Source organism: Lissotriton vulgaris, chromosome 4_1, assembly GCF_964263255.1.
Source record: "Lissotriton vulgaris chromosome 4_1, aLisVul1.2, whole genome shotgun sequence".
Classification (NCBI taxonomy): Eukaryota; Metazoa; Chordata; class Amphibia; order Caudata; family Salamandridae; genus Lissotriton; species Lissotriton vulgaris.
Window position 1 is genome coordinate 2,018,298,686 of NC_141691.1, and position 16,127 is coordinate 2,018,314,812.

General features: G+C 51.2%; 1 protein-coding gene across 1 annotated transcript in view; it reads left to right on the forward strand.

Annotated features, from left to right (window-relative positions):
• The window catches only part of TONSL (tonsoku like, DNA repair protein), a 419,298-nt gene that overhangs the window by 258,290 nt on the left and 144,881 nt on the right, over positions 1-16,127 (forward strand). The gene's annotated exons all lie outside the window — the stretch shown is intronic.

Genomic DNA, 16,127 nt, shown 5'->3' on the forward strand with positions numbered 1-16,127 from the left:
TCTCCAGTATTATTGAGCCTTGTACTCTGTGCCCCCTTCGAAAACCAACAGCGGACCCGCCCGCCTGTCTCCCGCCGCCCGACTGCTCACCTGTCACCTGGAGCAGGGGCCGCCGAGAGGAGACGGGCGAGGGGCGGACTTCAAGGTCCAGTGGCCCTTGCGGTGTTCCGCCTCACGGAGAAGCGCCAGGCGGCGCTTAAATCTGCCATCAGACCCGTCTCGCGGGACGCCGGACGAAGCCCGGGCCAAGGGCGGGCCCGTTGTTGCCCGTTAGTGACCGGTAGAGACCGGACCGGGCTACCCCCCTTGTTCCATACTGCCAAACCCGACACGTTTCTGTACATAGGATTTCGCACCAATCCATCATGCCTGGAAGAACCAGAAGCAAAACTAAAACCGCACTTGCTGTAGCCCAGATTACTGGACCCATAGATCAATTTATCTCACGGACCAACGAGGCAATCGAACATAGTATTTCCCTTTTGGAACGTAGAGTCTCTCTGGACCTTATTAAAGCGAAACGCTCCTCTATGGGCCTTTTAGCAACTGCGGCATCTCCTATCCAACAAGCCCCTATTACTTCTATCCTCCCCCCATCTGTGACTGTTGCAGACATCCATACAGTACCATGCTCGGTTGATTTATCAGTAACCCAATCAGAGTCTGACTCTCTTCTATCAGACGATTTAGAGGTCACTCGGACCTAGAAGCTTGTCAAACACACGACAGAATGGAATCAACCATAGATAAGCAGCTTCGGGGAGTGAGGGAAGGAGCCATCCCCAAACGCGGAAATACCAATTCATGCGATAACGCAGCAATCCCTGATACCCCTATGGAACTCGGGATGGAATCTGGGAGGGATCGACCCCTACAGCCCACACATCCAAGTATAATTATTCCAAATGAAAATAACTCTATACCACCTGCTATTCTCATTGAGGATATAGACAACTCATGCAAAACTTGTAAAACCACAACGCAAATACTAACTACAATCAAAGAGCTTTTTTCCCAGCATCTAAAACCTATAAAAATCAGTATAAGGAATCTGGAAGCTCAAATAGCAATTCTATCACGCACTCACCCTAGCGTGAAGAGTTCACACTTAGTTAGTCAAGGGAAGGGAAACTCTACCCACTCCTCAAAAGTTTCCCAACAACCACAACCTGCTGTAGTAACCAAACAGTCTCTTTCGACTATTCCACCCCCTTTAAAATCAAAGCATACTGTTCCACTAGCAAAACAGCAATACCCAGCGCCAAGCGTACAAAAAGCTAAAACACCTACTGACTTGCCTCAGTTCATATCCGGTACAGGTCCTGTAAAAACAGTAACACCTGTAAACACAACAGTAGATACAACCATAAATCAAGCTACAAAAAATAAACCGTCTATTACACCTTCTAAACCGACGGTTACACAACCCCTGATGGTACCCAAAAAGGCACCAAGATCTAGGCGCCCAGTGCACCTTCCACCGGAGGCAACCCCTTATACGGTTATCCTCACAGGCGTTCCAAAATTAACCGAAGGTATGGTTGAAACCGCCTGGTCACTCAAGAATAAGGTCCTGCAGTGGTTAAGTATAAACAGACCACTATAACCATACCATTCTGGTGGGATCTCCACAGTCCGCAGAGTAATATGGATAGGCGATGAACACAAGTCGATCCAAGGTGACTGCATTATAGTAACTTGCAGGGACCCAAGTACCGTGGACCACATTTGCTCATGGCCATCCCTGGGGAAAAAAGAGCAGAATAGACGCCCAACATCTTTCTTTCTTTTATCCACCACTGAACGCACACCAATATCTTCCCATTTCGACCTGGCAGCACCCCCAGGAAGATCATTGGAACCAGGTGGGATATAGCTATAGCTATGGGAACAGAAACAGAAATAGAGATTGGCATAACCAGCCCTGGCAAGGCAGACCCCACTATCCACTGGAGGGCTGGCAGGGCCTTCCACTAGAAATCGGTATGACTGCCTAGAGATGGTGGATTGACCGTTAAGGCCCATATGAACTAAGACCCAGGCCGTACATATTAAGGCCGCTCCACTAAACTCTGGTTCACAGTCATGCCCATTCAAACCCCAGGGACAAGTAAATCAAATCTCGCCCATTAATATAAACTCCCAGTCAGGGATTACTGTAGAATCCCACAACGCCACTTTAAATGAAACGATGACCAAAGTCCTGATAACCCCTATGGATACCATCGACACGAGTTTCCACCAGCCTAACGATTCGAGTAATATTATTAAATCTACCACGTTCCTATCAGAGTGTTTTCCACCTAAACCCTCTGTTTGCCATCTACCTTCTGACCCTAACAACTTGAATTTCTCTATAATATATTGGAATGTCGCAGGACTGCGTTCCAAGCTGACACTAGAGTCATCGCTTGAAACAGTGAGGGAACACCAGATACTCTGCTTTCAGGAAACATGGTCTATTACTCCAAACCACCTAGCGGGTTATAAAACCTTTCATATCCCAGCAATTCAGGGAGCTTTGGGTAGACCAAAGGGAGGTCTCGTGGTCTAGGTTGCCAACACTCTCCCTCTTCTATCCATTAGGATGTTAAAAGAATTCCCGACCTATCAAATTCTGCAAGCAGATTTTACAAAAGATTGTATCTATATTCTAATTAACTACTATAACAATTCAACTACAATGGATTGTCTGATAACCTTAACTGAAATTGCCACTTTTTTAGCAAACCTACAAAACAATTTTAATCCTAACTTAGTACACCTAATTTGGGGCGGCGATTTCAATCTTCCATTATGTTCCAACTACAAAAACGGAAACTGCGGTCTGCAAGATGAACATGGGAGTCCTCTGCCCCATTTTGTCCACTCAACTTGTGGAAATAAATTAAACGAGACCATATTTTCCCTAGATCTGGACTTTGTAAGCGATCTAGTGGAGCCACAGAAAGATTTTTCTCCAACTTTCCATGGAAGAGGCTTCCTAACCACTATAGATTTTATTCTGTCCTCCCAAACTCTTAAGGGACAAGTAACTAATTTCTTTACCGGGACAGATGCTAGTAGTGATCACTTTCGATCAGTGTAAGAATTAACTCAAAAATGGTTAAGCCACATCCTTTTACTTCGAGCCATTTAAAGCAAAATGCATTAACCATGAACAAACTGAACGGCTATACAGTCAAATGGGCCAAGGTTGACCCGGTGGAAGTAACAGAGAGGGTCCTTGAAAAATCTAAACCTTGGGTACTTGACTGCCTATCTCCAGATACCACTCCTCAGTCAATCGTCGATTTTTTTCAGAATATTCTGAAGATAATTGGAAAAGAACTCCCTGGTAAACCAAGGTTTAATAAGCCCTCCATTACGAGGTGGTTTGACACAGCCTGCCGAAAGGCCCTCTCAAGTTTAAAAGAAGCCCTTCATAGACCCACGAGGAACCCAGAGGAAATTTCCAATCTAAGGAAACTCTATAATTTAGCCAGACGGGACCGTAAAAGAGAAATCAAGAAAGACCTTTGGGCACAACTCCACGACAGCTGTCAAAGTAAGGACAGTGCTCTATTCTGGCAAGTCATCAGATCCCCCTTTTTGACTGACACTGCAAAGGGGCAGCATCTAGATGTTGCAGTCACGGCAGATGATTGGGTCATGCACTTTTCTAAAATCTTTGGTCACTCCCCATAAGACCCAGCAGGAACAGATCACAGCGAAGCCCATATGTTGAAGAAGGACACCTATCCGATAAACATCTATTTTCACCATATGGAAGTCATCAAAGCACTTAAGGCGTCGAAACCAGGCAAACCTCCTGGTCCTGACGGAGTTCCAATGGACATTTTTCTCCACAATACAGAACTATGGTCACCAATAATCACTCAGGTTTTGGCAGCAGTAATGTCTACTGGGTTACTACAGTCATGGTCAACATCAATTCTGCTCCCTATTTTTAAAAAGGGCGATTGTAACGACCCGGCCTGTTACAGGCCAATTTCCCTTCTGGACTCCATGGGCAAAATTGCAGGTCGAGTGCTCCTGGACCGTTTACAATCTTCGGCCCAGGAAAATAACATCATGACCGACCTGCAATATGGCTCCCAGAAGGGTCTTGGGACCGTGGAGCAGGCCTTGAACCTCGCCCTCCTGACTGGAAAATATGTTGGCGCAAAACGAGGTAACATCTTCCTCGTATATGTCGATCTTAGTGCGGCATTTGACTGCGTCCAACATGAAAAACTTTGGACAATACTTAGCGACCTCGGAGTGGACCCACCCCTAATAGCCTTCCTCCGGGAACTCTACTCTGATGCCACAGGGTGCGTCAGATTTGGCATCAACGGTGAGCTGTCTCGCTCCTTCTCAATAACAAAAGGAGTAAGACAGGGCTGTGTACTGGCTCCCTTCCTGTTCAACCTTTACACCAATGGACTGGAGCAGGCCATGCTGGAAGGGAGCCAGGATCTACCCCAGATAAATCACCGTCCAATACCGACACTGCTATATGCTGATGATTCAGTCATCCTGGCCCAAACACTAAACCAACTTCAAAAACAACTCAATAAATACAGTAGCTTTATGGGTTCACTTGGCCTGAAAATTAACATAAAAAAGACATTTACCATGCACATTGGCCCCAGGGTCAAAAACCCTAAACCAATATTGGTGGACAATACAAGACTGGAGAAAACCTCTGTTTATCCATATTTGGGCATCCTCGTGGATGATTCTTTGAACTGGCGACAAGCTACGGCCAGTAGAAACCTCCTTTTCCAGCGTGCAACATCGGCCCTGGTCTCTTTCTCGAGAAAGTTGGGGAAACCCGCTCCACCCGAACTCCTGAAAATTTACTATGCTAAATGCCATAGTGTGGCTACTTATGGCGCAGGCGTGTGGGGTATGGCCATATATATCCCCTACAGGTAACAGAGAATGGTTTCATCAAATACCTGCTGGCCCTTCCGCAAAGCGCCCCGAACTACGCTTCTCACAACGAGATTGGCATGGAATACATCATAGACACGATTCGCTCCCAACCAATTTTACTGTGACAACGTATATGGTCCAAACCTGAGTGCCATCTGACACGATCTTTGATCACGGACTGTATAGCTCTAACTAATTGGCACAAGATCCCTTGGCTGGTCTATGTACGGAACTTTTTTAACGACCTTGGCTGTAAGTCTTATTTTGACGACCCTCCTAGCATCGAAGACATCTCTAGAAAACAGTTAAAGAAGATGTGCTTGATCCACTTGAGTGAGTTGCGCAATCAGGCAGAGATTACAAAAACTTTGAATAGTCAAATTTGTGCAACACAAACTGTCAAAGGTATGCAACCTTATCTGACCTACTATCTGTCCAATCACGAGAAATATCTTCTGACAAGATTTCGTTTCAATACCTTTTTCCGTTTCGTTTCCTTTCCCGAAGTTCTAAACTGGTCTCGCACTCTCATGAACTGTCCATGTGATGGATTCTCTTCACAAACAACAATCCATATTATCTTCTTTTGCAAATATTACAAATCACCACGAAAATCCTGGATCCTCCCACTTCTTCAATCTTCAGGTCATAGACTATGCCATCCTGCATTTCTTTTTTTGCAGCGTCTGGACTCGCCACATGTTGCGAAATGCATAGTCACCTTTCTAAAAGCTACTATAAAAATACGCCAAAACCTATAATGGATATGAATCTTTCACTGTAAATATGACATACATCTTTTTTTTATTTTTTATTTTTAAATGTGTTTATTGTTTACTGTTTTTAAATTGTGTACTTTTTATGATTATAAACAAGTGGTAATCGAATAAAAGCTTATGAAAAGGTAAGAAATCTCAGTACAAGTACCAGTTTCTGGGATATGATTTTCCAGTCAAATAAAAAAAAAATGGAAGATTGTCTAAGAAGGTAACTTTTAGCGTTTTTTATACTTCTTTTCATCTCATCTACCAGACAGCGCAAGCCATCTCTTGGTGAAAAGGCCTGTTAGCTTAAAGTGGGCTTACACCCCACCGATTGCTTACCATTGGTTTGCTTTGTCACTCATTTGCTTGTGTTTTATTCATTGACTTATGTATACATTCTTTCCTCTCTTTTGTTTTTGTCCCTCTCCTGGAGCATGACCTCATTACTTGTGTCCTTCCGCTGCTTACTTTTCAAGCATTGCTTTGTTCTTTTTGTTTAAGCACTCCAACAGAGTACATGTGTTTTACAGCTCCGTACTTCTCTTGTGCACTGTACGGCTTCGAGTAGCTCTCTCTATCATGTGCTTCTGTCCAACTCTCCCCTAGATGTGCTCGCCTGAGTGTCCCCCACATTGCTTTCTCGTCCGTGTGGTTCTTGCCTAAAGCTCTCCCTGCATCTCACCCCCCAAGCTCCTCATTTTCTTTCTGATGGATACTTTTAAGTTAAGATTACTCACTTTCAGAACATTCCTCCAGACTGTATATAGAAGCTTTCAATAGCAGTGATCCTGCCCGCCATGCAGCTCCGCATTGGCTTTGTTCCGCCCTGTAAGTGACAGGGCAGGACCACATAGAAATGCCACTCTTTGCACAGAGGTCAGTTTCTTTGTTTCCACAACTTAAACTATTGCGAAGCTACGCTCCCGCTTGCAATGAACTTTTGGCGATTTTCAAAATTAAATCCAGTGTGCAAGAGAACAATGTCTCCTCCTAAAACTACAGGCTTTAAACAATGCTGTGACTGTAGAAAACATATGTTGGTTACAGAGCCGCATAAGGTATGTCTTTGGTGTTTGGCCTCAGGGTATGGCTCCAGGTCAAGGAATGAGTTCACCGAAGGGACCATGTAGAGAAGCTGTACGCTGCCGAACACAGGAAGAAGTCATAGGCCTCGTGTAAAACCCACTGCCACTCCAAGTCGATGGCTCAGACCTGCTCCCGAGGGAACTCCTATAGGAAGTCTTGTTCGCGGTCAAAAGCATCCAGTAAGTCGAAGTCCATGTGGAAACACAAGAGGGCGAAGTGGGACTTAACCCCATCCTGCCACTCTCTATCTAAAGAGAAGTTGTGGGGGCTTAAAAGTGGGAATCAATCTCGCTCCCTATCTGTGAGGAGCAGATTCCGCAGCTGATCCGGATGTGCCCCGAGTTCCCCTGGTCATCAGTGACTCTGCAGCAGGTTAAAAAATCTTTGAGGTGGCAACGCTGCATATCTTTGACACTCTTCCTGCTACCCTGGTGCACTTTCACTCCCCATAGGATCCACATGTGCCCTCAGTCAGAATACTGTTGGTGGATTTGTCCTAGGCATCATCTGAACCCTTTGGACCTGTCTCAGGTTCGGCATCAACTCAGGCGCAAACTAGCAAACCAGCGACGAGACCCAGGTCGTTCGCTCTTTTATCGGCATCGGAGGATAATACAATACCAATGCTGATATCTGACCCGAACCGGTGTCAGCACAGCCCCGGACAGAGATCGTACCCTAAATCTGTTACAGCTGACCTTGTACCCTCACTGCTTGAGTCTGACCCTACACTTGTGCTATCTCGGAGATACCCTTGGAGGCTCTGTTGTCTTTTTGGTTCCGACTCTAACCAAGGCTTACCACCACATGGACCTTACTTTGGTAGGAATCGGGATAATATACCCCCATTTTATGATGATAACAGTCTTTACATGGACTTACATTTGGTAGTTGGGCTTGATGCTTACCTTGATATATAGTTGAATTCCCTTTTTGAATCGCCAACGGAGGAGAGTGCTTCCTTTGCTGTGGTAATTCAATAAATGGCCGAGGTACTGGACCTACAACTGCCTTCTGTTGAAGTCGAGACCAATGTCCTCATTGAAGTTTTGCAACCTGGGTCATCCTCATCTGAGCCCTTGCCTCCATTAAATGAGCCCTCACTGACACCTTAATAGGCACTTGGTTTAAACCCAGTTCTTCCTCGACAGTGAATAGGCAAGGGGCTAGATATCATAGACCTTCTCCTGATGACATGGATTTACTTCTATAGCATCCTACTCCAGACACTCTGATGGTCTAGGCTTCCATCAGCAAGGTGAACCCAGTTCATTCCCTGCAACCTCCAGGACAGGAGGCTGAGGGAAGAGGCATTCAGAAAATGTGTGTTCCCCTCGGCTAGCCTCATATTGAAGTTGGTCAGTGCTGTTTGTTTGAGGTATAATCTCGCCCTCTGTGATATGGCCAGCAAGATTTTACCTGCCGTCCCAGAAGAACTTAGAGCCTCATTGGCTTTATGTTTATAAAGCATCCTTCTTTCAAAAATTTGGGCTAGAACATATGAAAAAGATTTTTAAAAAACGCTAATGTATTAATGAATATATATTGTGTATATATGGGTGTGAAAAGTGATGTACATATATGTTTGTTTGTTTTTGTATAGAAGTATGGGTTTGAGAACTAAAAAACCCTTTTCTAATTAATGAGAAAATAAAAGAGCACTTAGAAATGTGTGTTGTGTTATTTAGTTTAGCCTTGGAGGTTTAGAAAATAGATAGAATTTATTTACAGATGTGATAAACACAGGAAGGGATAATTAATTTCTCTCGTCCTTTGGAAATAGATTGTTGTTGTTAGACGGACCGGGAGGGTCGGCCGAGATTACGGGGAGAGGTCTCCAGGGAGAGCCGTCTCCAACGACTGTACAGGTAAGTAACTTCCCCCCCACAGACGGACACCACACAAGATTGAAGGTTAACGAGACTTTATATGCAATTCTTAGGTTACGTCGTTATGATACAAGGAGGTCTGGACTCAGGGGTCCCCTCGGTTCTGATCTCTGGTTGAGGAGAAAGGGTAGCGGGACAGTCTTAGTTACCAATGAGTTAAATAGCTCTCAATCCTCGAGCTCGGCGTGGTTGCTGATCGGGCCGTGGAGGAGCCAAGCAGGTCCCGGGATGGATGAAGGATGGTCGACGGGCCGTGGAGAAGCCAAGCAGGTCCCGATGAAGATGATGGTTACAACGGTCCGCGGCCTCGCCAGCAGATCCGGACGACGGTGAAGAATGAAGGTTACGACGGCTGTGGCAGCGCCAACAGGCAGGACGATGGTGCACAGGACAGAGCTACGGCAGCGCCAGTAGTCCGTCCAGGATGAGTTCCTCTTACGTCTCTCGACTCCAAGATACAACTGACTTCCTGCTCTGGAGCTGCCCCAGTTATAGGGCTGGCGTGCTTTGATGTCCGGACCCTCGCACTTGGAGGTCGGGAGGTCCGGGATGAGGGAGTCCAGACACCCAGCAGGGGGGTGGAGCCAGCGCCCGGGGAGGCGATGGGCGAGCGGCACTGGGCGGGGGGAGAGCCATCGGCACCTCTTTCTCCCATTGACTTGCCAAGTAGCCCGCTCACCTCCTGGGTGGAGGGTGGTGCCGGATTGTCTGAGGCTGGGCTAGGCCCAGGGTTGAGGTCGATCGGGGGCCAGGCGGCCTCGTGGCGAGGTGTCCAAGATGGCGGCCCGGGCTGGGTGCATGGGCCGGCAGTGGATCGGACCCACGAGGTTATCATGTTCGAGGGCAGGGGTCCCTGAGGGGACGTAGGGCGTGCAATGGTGGTGTGTGGTGCTTGCGTGACTGGGCTCGGGCCTGGTCGAGCCGGGGGAGAGCGGCCCGTCATGTGGCCTGTCCAACATGCGTCCCCCCCAGCTGAAGGCGGGGAGAGTTACCCATCCTCTTGGGGACTCTCTTCGTCGAGGCGGAAAAACCGGGACAGGCCATCGGCGTTGGCGTGGTCGGACCCAGGCCGGTGTTCGACTGTGAAGTCCATACCTTGTAAGGAGATGGACCAGCGTAGCAATTTTGGGTTTTCCCCCCGCATATGCATCAACCACTGCAGGGGTCGGTGGTCAGTCTGCACCCGAAAGTGGGTGCCAAAAAGGTAGGGCCGGAGCTTCTTGAGGGCCCATACTACAGCGAAGGCTTCCCTCTCTATGGTGCTCCAGCGTTGTTCCCGGGGTAGGAGTCTCCGGCTGATGAAGGCCACTGGTTGATCGAGGCCTTCGGTGTTCACTTGGGACAGGACCGCCCCAATGCCCTGGTCGGAGGCGTCCGTCTGGACGACGAACTCCCGGCTGTAGTCTGGGGCCTGGAGCACAGGAGCGGAACACATGGCGGCCTTTAACTGTTCGAATGCCGCTTGACACTCTGGGGTCCAGTTCACCTTCTTGGGCTGATTTTTTGACGTGAGTTCGGTGAGAGGCCCCACGATGGTACCATAGTCTTTCACGAACCTTCGGTAGTAGCCCGTGAGGCCCAGGAAGGCTCGCACCTCAGTTTGAGTGATAGGGGGTTGCCAGTTCTGGATGGCGGCAATTTTCAGCTGTAGGGGGGCCACTAGGCCGCTTCCCACCTGGTGTCCGAGGTAGGTCACCGACCCTTGTCCAATTTGGCATTTGCTGGCCTTGATCGTGAGGCCAGCTCGCTGAAGGGCTTGCAGCACTGCTTGGAGGTGGTGGAGGTGCTCGGTCCAATGGTGGCTGTACACAGCGATGTCGTCCAGGTAGGCGGCGCTGAACTCTTCGAGCCCCGCCAGGACCTGATTGACGAGCCGTTGGAACGTCGCTGGGGCATTCTTCATGCCGAAGGGCATGACCGTAAAGTGATAGTGGCCATCGGGGGTGGAGAAGGCAGAGCGTTCTTGTGCTCGGGGTGTGAGGCCGATCTGCCAATAACCTGCCGTCAGGTCGAAGATGCTGAGGTAGCGGGCAGCGCCCATTCGGTCGACCAGTTCATCTGCCCGGGGGATGGGGTGTGCGTCCGTTCTGGTGACTTCATTCAGGCCCCGGTAGTCGACACAGAACCGGAGTTCTGGTGTGGTCCCGGGGGCGGCTGCTTTGGGGACCAGTACGACCGGGCTGGCCCATGGACTGTCTGAGGGCTCGATGACCCCGAGCGTGAGCATCTTAGCTACTTCCGCCTGGATGCAGGCCCGTACCCGATCAGGTACGCGGTAGGCCCGGTGGCGGATAGGAGGGCTGTCTCCGGTGTCCACATCGTGCACACACCAGGAAGTGACACCCGGGGTGAGGGAGAACAGACTGGCGAACCGTGATAGGAGGGCTTGGCACTCTTGCCGTTGTTCTCTGGTGAGGGTCTCCGAGAGTTGGACCCCATCCACGGAGCCGTCTTGCTCCTGGGTCCGCAAGAGGTCAGGGAGAGGCTCGGAGTCGTCTTCAACCCCATTGTCTGTGGCCATCAAGAGGCTGAGTTCTGTTCGTGCAAAGTGGGGTTTCAGTCTGTTGGTGTGGAGGACTCGGAGCGGATTCCGGGCGGACTCCATATCGATCAGATAGGTGGCAGGACCCTTGCGCTCGATTACCTTGAAGGGTCCCGTCCATTTGTCTTGGAGAGCGCACGGTTCTGTGGGGGACATTACCCAGACCTGTTGCCCCGGCTCGAATTCAATGGATGAGGCGTTCTGGTCATACCATTTCTTCATGTCCTCTTGACTGGCCTCTAGGTTGGCTTTTGCTAGGTCTCTGAACCGCCGGGACTGGTTGCGGAGGGTGAGGAGGTACCGGAAGACATCTGGAGGACTCTTGGCCGGAGGCATCTCCCAGCCTTCTTTGATCAGGCTGAGTGGCCCCCGTACTGGGTGCCCATAGAGCAGCTCGAAGGGGCTGAAGCCTAGGGACTTCTGTGGGACCTCCCGGTAGGCGAAGAGGAGGCACGGCAGCAGCACGTCCCACTGGCGACGGAGGGGCTCTTCCAATCCCCCGATCATCCCTTTTAGCGTGCGATTGAACCGCTCAACAAGTCCGTTTCCTTGGGGGTGATAGGGGGTCGTGAAGCGGTAGGTGACCCCACACTGTTGCCAGAGGGACTTCATATATTTAGAAATAAAGTTCGTGCCTCTGTCACTGACGACTTCTCGGGGGAACCCCACACGGGAGAAGATCCCCATCAGGGCCCGGCCGACCACTGGGGCTGTCACGGTCCGGAGAGGAATAGCCTCAGGGTAGCGGGTGGCGTGGTCCACTAGTACCAGGATGAAGCGATGGCCTTGTCTTGTACGCGGGTCCAGGGGTCCCACAATGTCTATCCCGACCCTCTCAAATGGGGTTGTGACTACTGGAAAGGGTTGCAGGGGAGCCTTTAATTTGCGGCCGCTCTTCCCACTGGCTTGGCACGTGGGGCAAGATCGGCAATGCTGGTGCACATCGTTTCTCATTTTGGGCCAGAAGAAGTGGGTCACTAGGCGGCTGTAGGTTTTATCCTGTCCCAGGTGCCCTGCCAGGGGGGCATCGTGGGCCAGGTTTAGCAGGAAGTCTCTAAAGCGGAGGGGCACCACTAGTACTCGGTTGGCCCCCAGCTCGGCGATTCGTTGCTCGCTGTACAATAGATCATTGTCCCAGTAGACCCAATGAGTTCCGGAGGTATCCCCGGCGCTTTGGGCGAGCGCTTGTTGTCGGAGTCCCTCAAGGGAGGGACAGGTCTTCTGTTCCTGACGAAATTGTTCTTGTGTGGGTCCCCCTTCTTGAGCCCACTGATCAAGATTAGCGAGGTCGGAAGGTTGAGCAAGTTCGCGGGGGATGCCATGGTCGGGGGTCTCGGCGGGGGCGACCGGAGGCGGTGGCGCCGGCCATTCTGGTTCTTCCGGGTGATGGTTGGCACGGGCGGCCATGGACCGGGTGGTGACGCACGCCCAGTCTGGGACGCCCAACATCCCCAAGTGTTCTTTTCGCTCCACGGCTGCCCACGGGGAGCTTTCCAGGTCATTTCCGAGGAGGCATTCCACGGGGGCGTCGTCTCGGACCGTTACCTTCAACATGCCGGAGACCCCTCCCCACTCAAAGGGGACGCAGGCCATCCGACACAGACTTTCCGAGTTGTCGGCTGATCGCACAGGGCAGAGAACGTTCGGTAGATATTGTTCTGGGGTCACCAGATGACAGCGGACGGCTGTCACACTGGCCCCGGTGTCTCGAAGGGCTTCGGCCCGTTGTCCATTGATGCTCACCCATTGGCTGTACTTCTGGGTGTTAGCGGGTAGGGGGACCCGCGGGACCATGTCTCTTCCCCCTAAGCACGCGAGAGTCATGGCGGCTGGCTCCCACTCTTGATACTCTTGCTCGCCTGTTTCTTGTTCCTCGGAGATCTGTTCTTCCCCTAGTGCCGCGGCGGCCACCTGGCGGGGTCTTGGACTCTGATACTGCGGGCAGCTTGGGTCGTTTGCATAGTGGCCGACTCGTTGGCATCGGTGACATGTAACATTGGCTCTGTATCCCGGTCGCGCCGGGGTGCTGCCCCGGTTGGCCGGGGGGGTGGTGCTGGTAGCGGGGGCGGCCGGAGTATTGTCTCTTCCTCGTCCTTGGCCCCCTCCTCCTCCTCTGGGTCGGTAGTGACCATTGTTGTTCCTGTTCTGCTCGTAGGACCCATTCCGGCCCACTCTGGTGATCTCCCACCGGTCAGCTTCGGCTGCGAGCTGCCGGGGATCGGTTAACTTGCTGTCGAGGAGGTGTTGGCGTAGTTCAATGAAGCAATTGTTGGACAGATGCTCCCATACCATCAGATTGAACAGCTGCTCGTAGGTCGTGACGTTGTTCCCTCTGATCCAGCCTTCGAAGGCTCGGCTAAAGTACGTTACATAGTCCACCCAAGTTGTACCTGGAATGCGTGTGCAGTCTCGGAACCTCTGACGGTACATCTCGGGCGTGAGGCCATAGCGGGTGAGGAGGGCCGCTTTCATATGGTCGTAGGAGGTCATCTGGTGGTCTGGGAGCTGTAACAGAGTATCGCGGCCCTCATTGAGGAATTTGCCCCATAGGCCGGCTCCCCAGTCGGCTCTATCGATCCGGTGCGCAGTCATCGCGATTTCATAGGCCTTAAACCATTGCTGGATGTCGTCTTCTCGAAAATATTCTCGGACCACATCCTTGGGGATGTGCACTTTTTTCTCCGCGGTCCCTGGGGTGGACGGTCTGTCGGGCACCCCTAACTCTTTATTTTGTTTGCGCAGGTTGATCTCGGCTAGGTTCCGTTCGTGCTCGTACGTTAGTCTTTTTTCCTCGAGCTCCCTTTGCCTCTGTTTCTCCTCTCTTTCTTCTCGGAGGCGAAGGTGCTCTAAGTTTATTTTTTGCTCGGCCAATTTGAGTTCTATGTCCATCTTGAGTCGGGCCATTTCGAGTTCGTGTAGTCGGGCTTTTTCTCTTTCTTGGATCTCGTCTTGCGAGAGACTGGTTCTTTGCCCCTCAGGGGCCGTGTTGGTATTTTTCGCGGTGCTTTGCTCAGGGGCTTCGACATCCCCGGTCTCTGCCCAAGATTCTAGGGCATGCTTAAAATCGTCCTTGGTACTTAGTCCGGTGGTAGCGATACCTAGTTCGATGCAGAACTGCTTTAGTTCACGATGGCTGTATTCCTCTAGTTTTTCCATTTGGAACTTCTCAGTTGATCCGCTCTCTTTAGTCGACATTGTTGTTCGTTGTGGGGTGAGCTACTCTCTGTACGTTATGCGGTGATTCGGATCGCGCCGCTGGCCACCAATGTTAGACGGACCGGGAGGGTCGGCCGAGATTACGGGGAGAGGTCTCCAGGGAGAGCCGTCTCCAACGACTGTACAGGTAAGTAACTTCCCCCCCACAGACGGACACCACACAAGATTGAAGGTTAACGAGACTTTATATGCAATTCTTAGGTTACGTCGTTATGATACAAGGAGGTCTGGACTCAGGGGTCCCCTCGGTTCTGATCTCTGGTTGAGGAGAAAGGGTAGCGGGACAGTCTTAGTTACCAATGAGTTAAATAGCTCTCAATCCTCGAGCTCGGCGTGGTTGCTGATCGGGCCGTGGAGGAGCCAAGCAGGTCCCGGGATGGATGAAGGATGGTCGACGGGCCGTGGAGAAGCCAAGCAGGTCCCGATGAAGATGATGGTTACAACGGTCCGCGGCCTCGCCAGCAGATCCGGACGACGGTGAAGAATGAAGGTTACGACGGCTGTGGCAGCGCCAACAGGCAGGACGATGGTGCACAGGACAGAGCTACGGCAGCGCCAGTAGTCCGTCCAGGATGAGTTCCTCTTACGTCTCTCGACTCCAAGATACAACTGACTTCCTGCTCTGGAGCTGCCCCAGTTATAGGGCTGGCGTGCTTTGATGTCCGGACCCTCGCACTTGGAGGTCGGGAGGTCCGGGATGAGGGAGTCCAGACACCCAGCAGGGGGGTGGAGCCAGCGCCCGGGGAGGCGATGGGCGAGCGGCACTGGGCGGGGGGAGAGCCATCGGCACCTCTTTCTCCCATTGACTTGCCAAGTAGCCCGCTCACCTCCTGGGTGGAGGGTGGTGCCGGATTGTCTGAGGCTGGGCTAGGCCCAGGGTTGAGGTCGATCGGGGGCCAGGCGGCCTCGTGGCGAGGTGTCCAAGATGGCGGCCCGGGCTGGGTGCATGGGCCGGCAGTGGATCGGACCCACGAGGTTATCATGTTCGAGGGCAGGGGTCCCTGAGGGGACGTAGGGCGTGCAATGGTGGTGTGTGGTGCTTGCGTGACTGGGCTCGGGCCTGGTCGAGCCGGGGGAGAGCGGCCCGTCATGTGGCCTGTCCAACAGTTGTCAATTATTCCCTATTCATCATTTTTTTGTATACTATGTTATTTACCAAGATGCCCTAGGCTTTCCGGGTTCCCCCTTTTTTTTGTATAGATACTAGGCTGTGCAGTTGGCACTAATGTGTGCTCCATTGCCATCTGTGGATGCTTTCCACAAGGTACTTAGGAGACCTAAAGGCCTCACTTAGTGAAATGCCCTATAATGGTTCACACCTGTTAAGCAATAATCATACTCTGCCTGAGAACGCTTTAAGAAGAGTGAGATCGGAGCCCGCTCTCTAGCTCTTTTGACCACTGCCAAGCAGTTTCCTCACTAGTTCAGGAAATTCCGCGGCCACTCCAGGGAGTTCGGGTACAGACAATGCCAGTCACCCGAGTCTTTTCGTGGCCCGCGGTCGTGGGCCTGACAATCAAAGAGCAGATCACCAAGGGCATCAGTCTTCTCAGCCTCCTTTCCCTGTGCCAGCAACCTCAAAGTCACTTTAGCTTGCGATTAAAATACGCAACCACCCTTTAGAATGCAGGATCCAGCAGTTTCTTCCAGGGCCGCGATCCATCACCTCTGACAGATGAGCCTTCCAAATCTTGCAGGATGGCTATG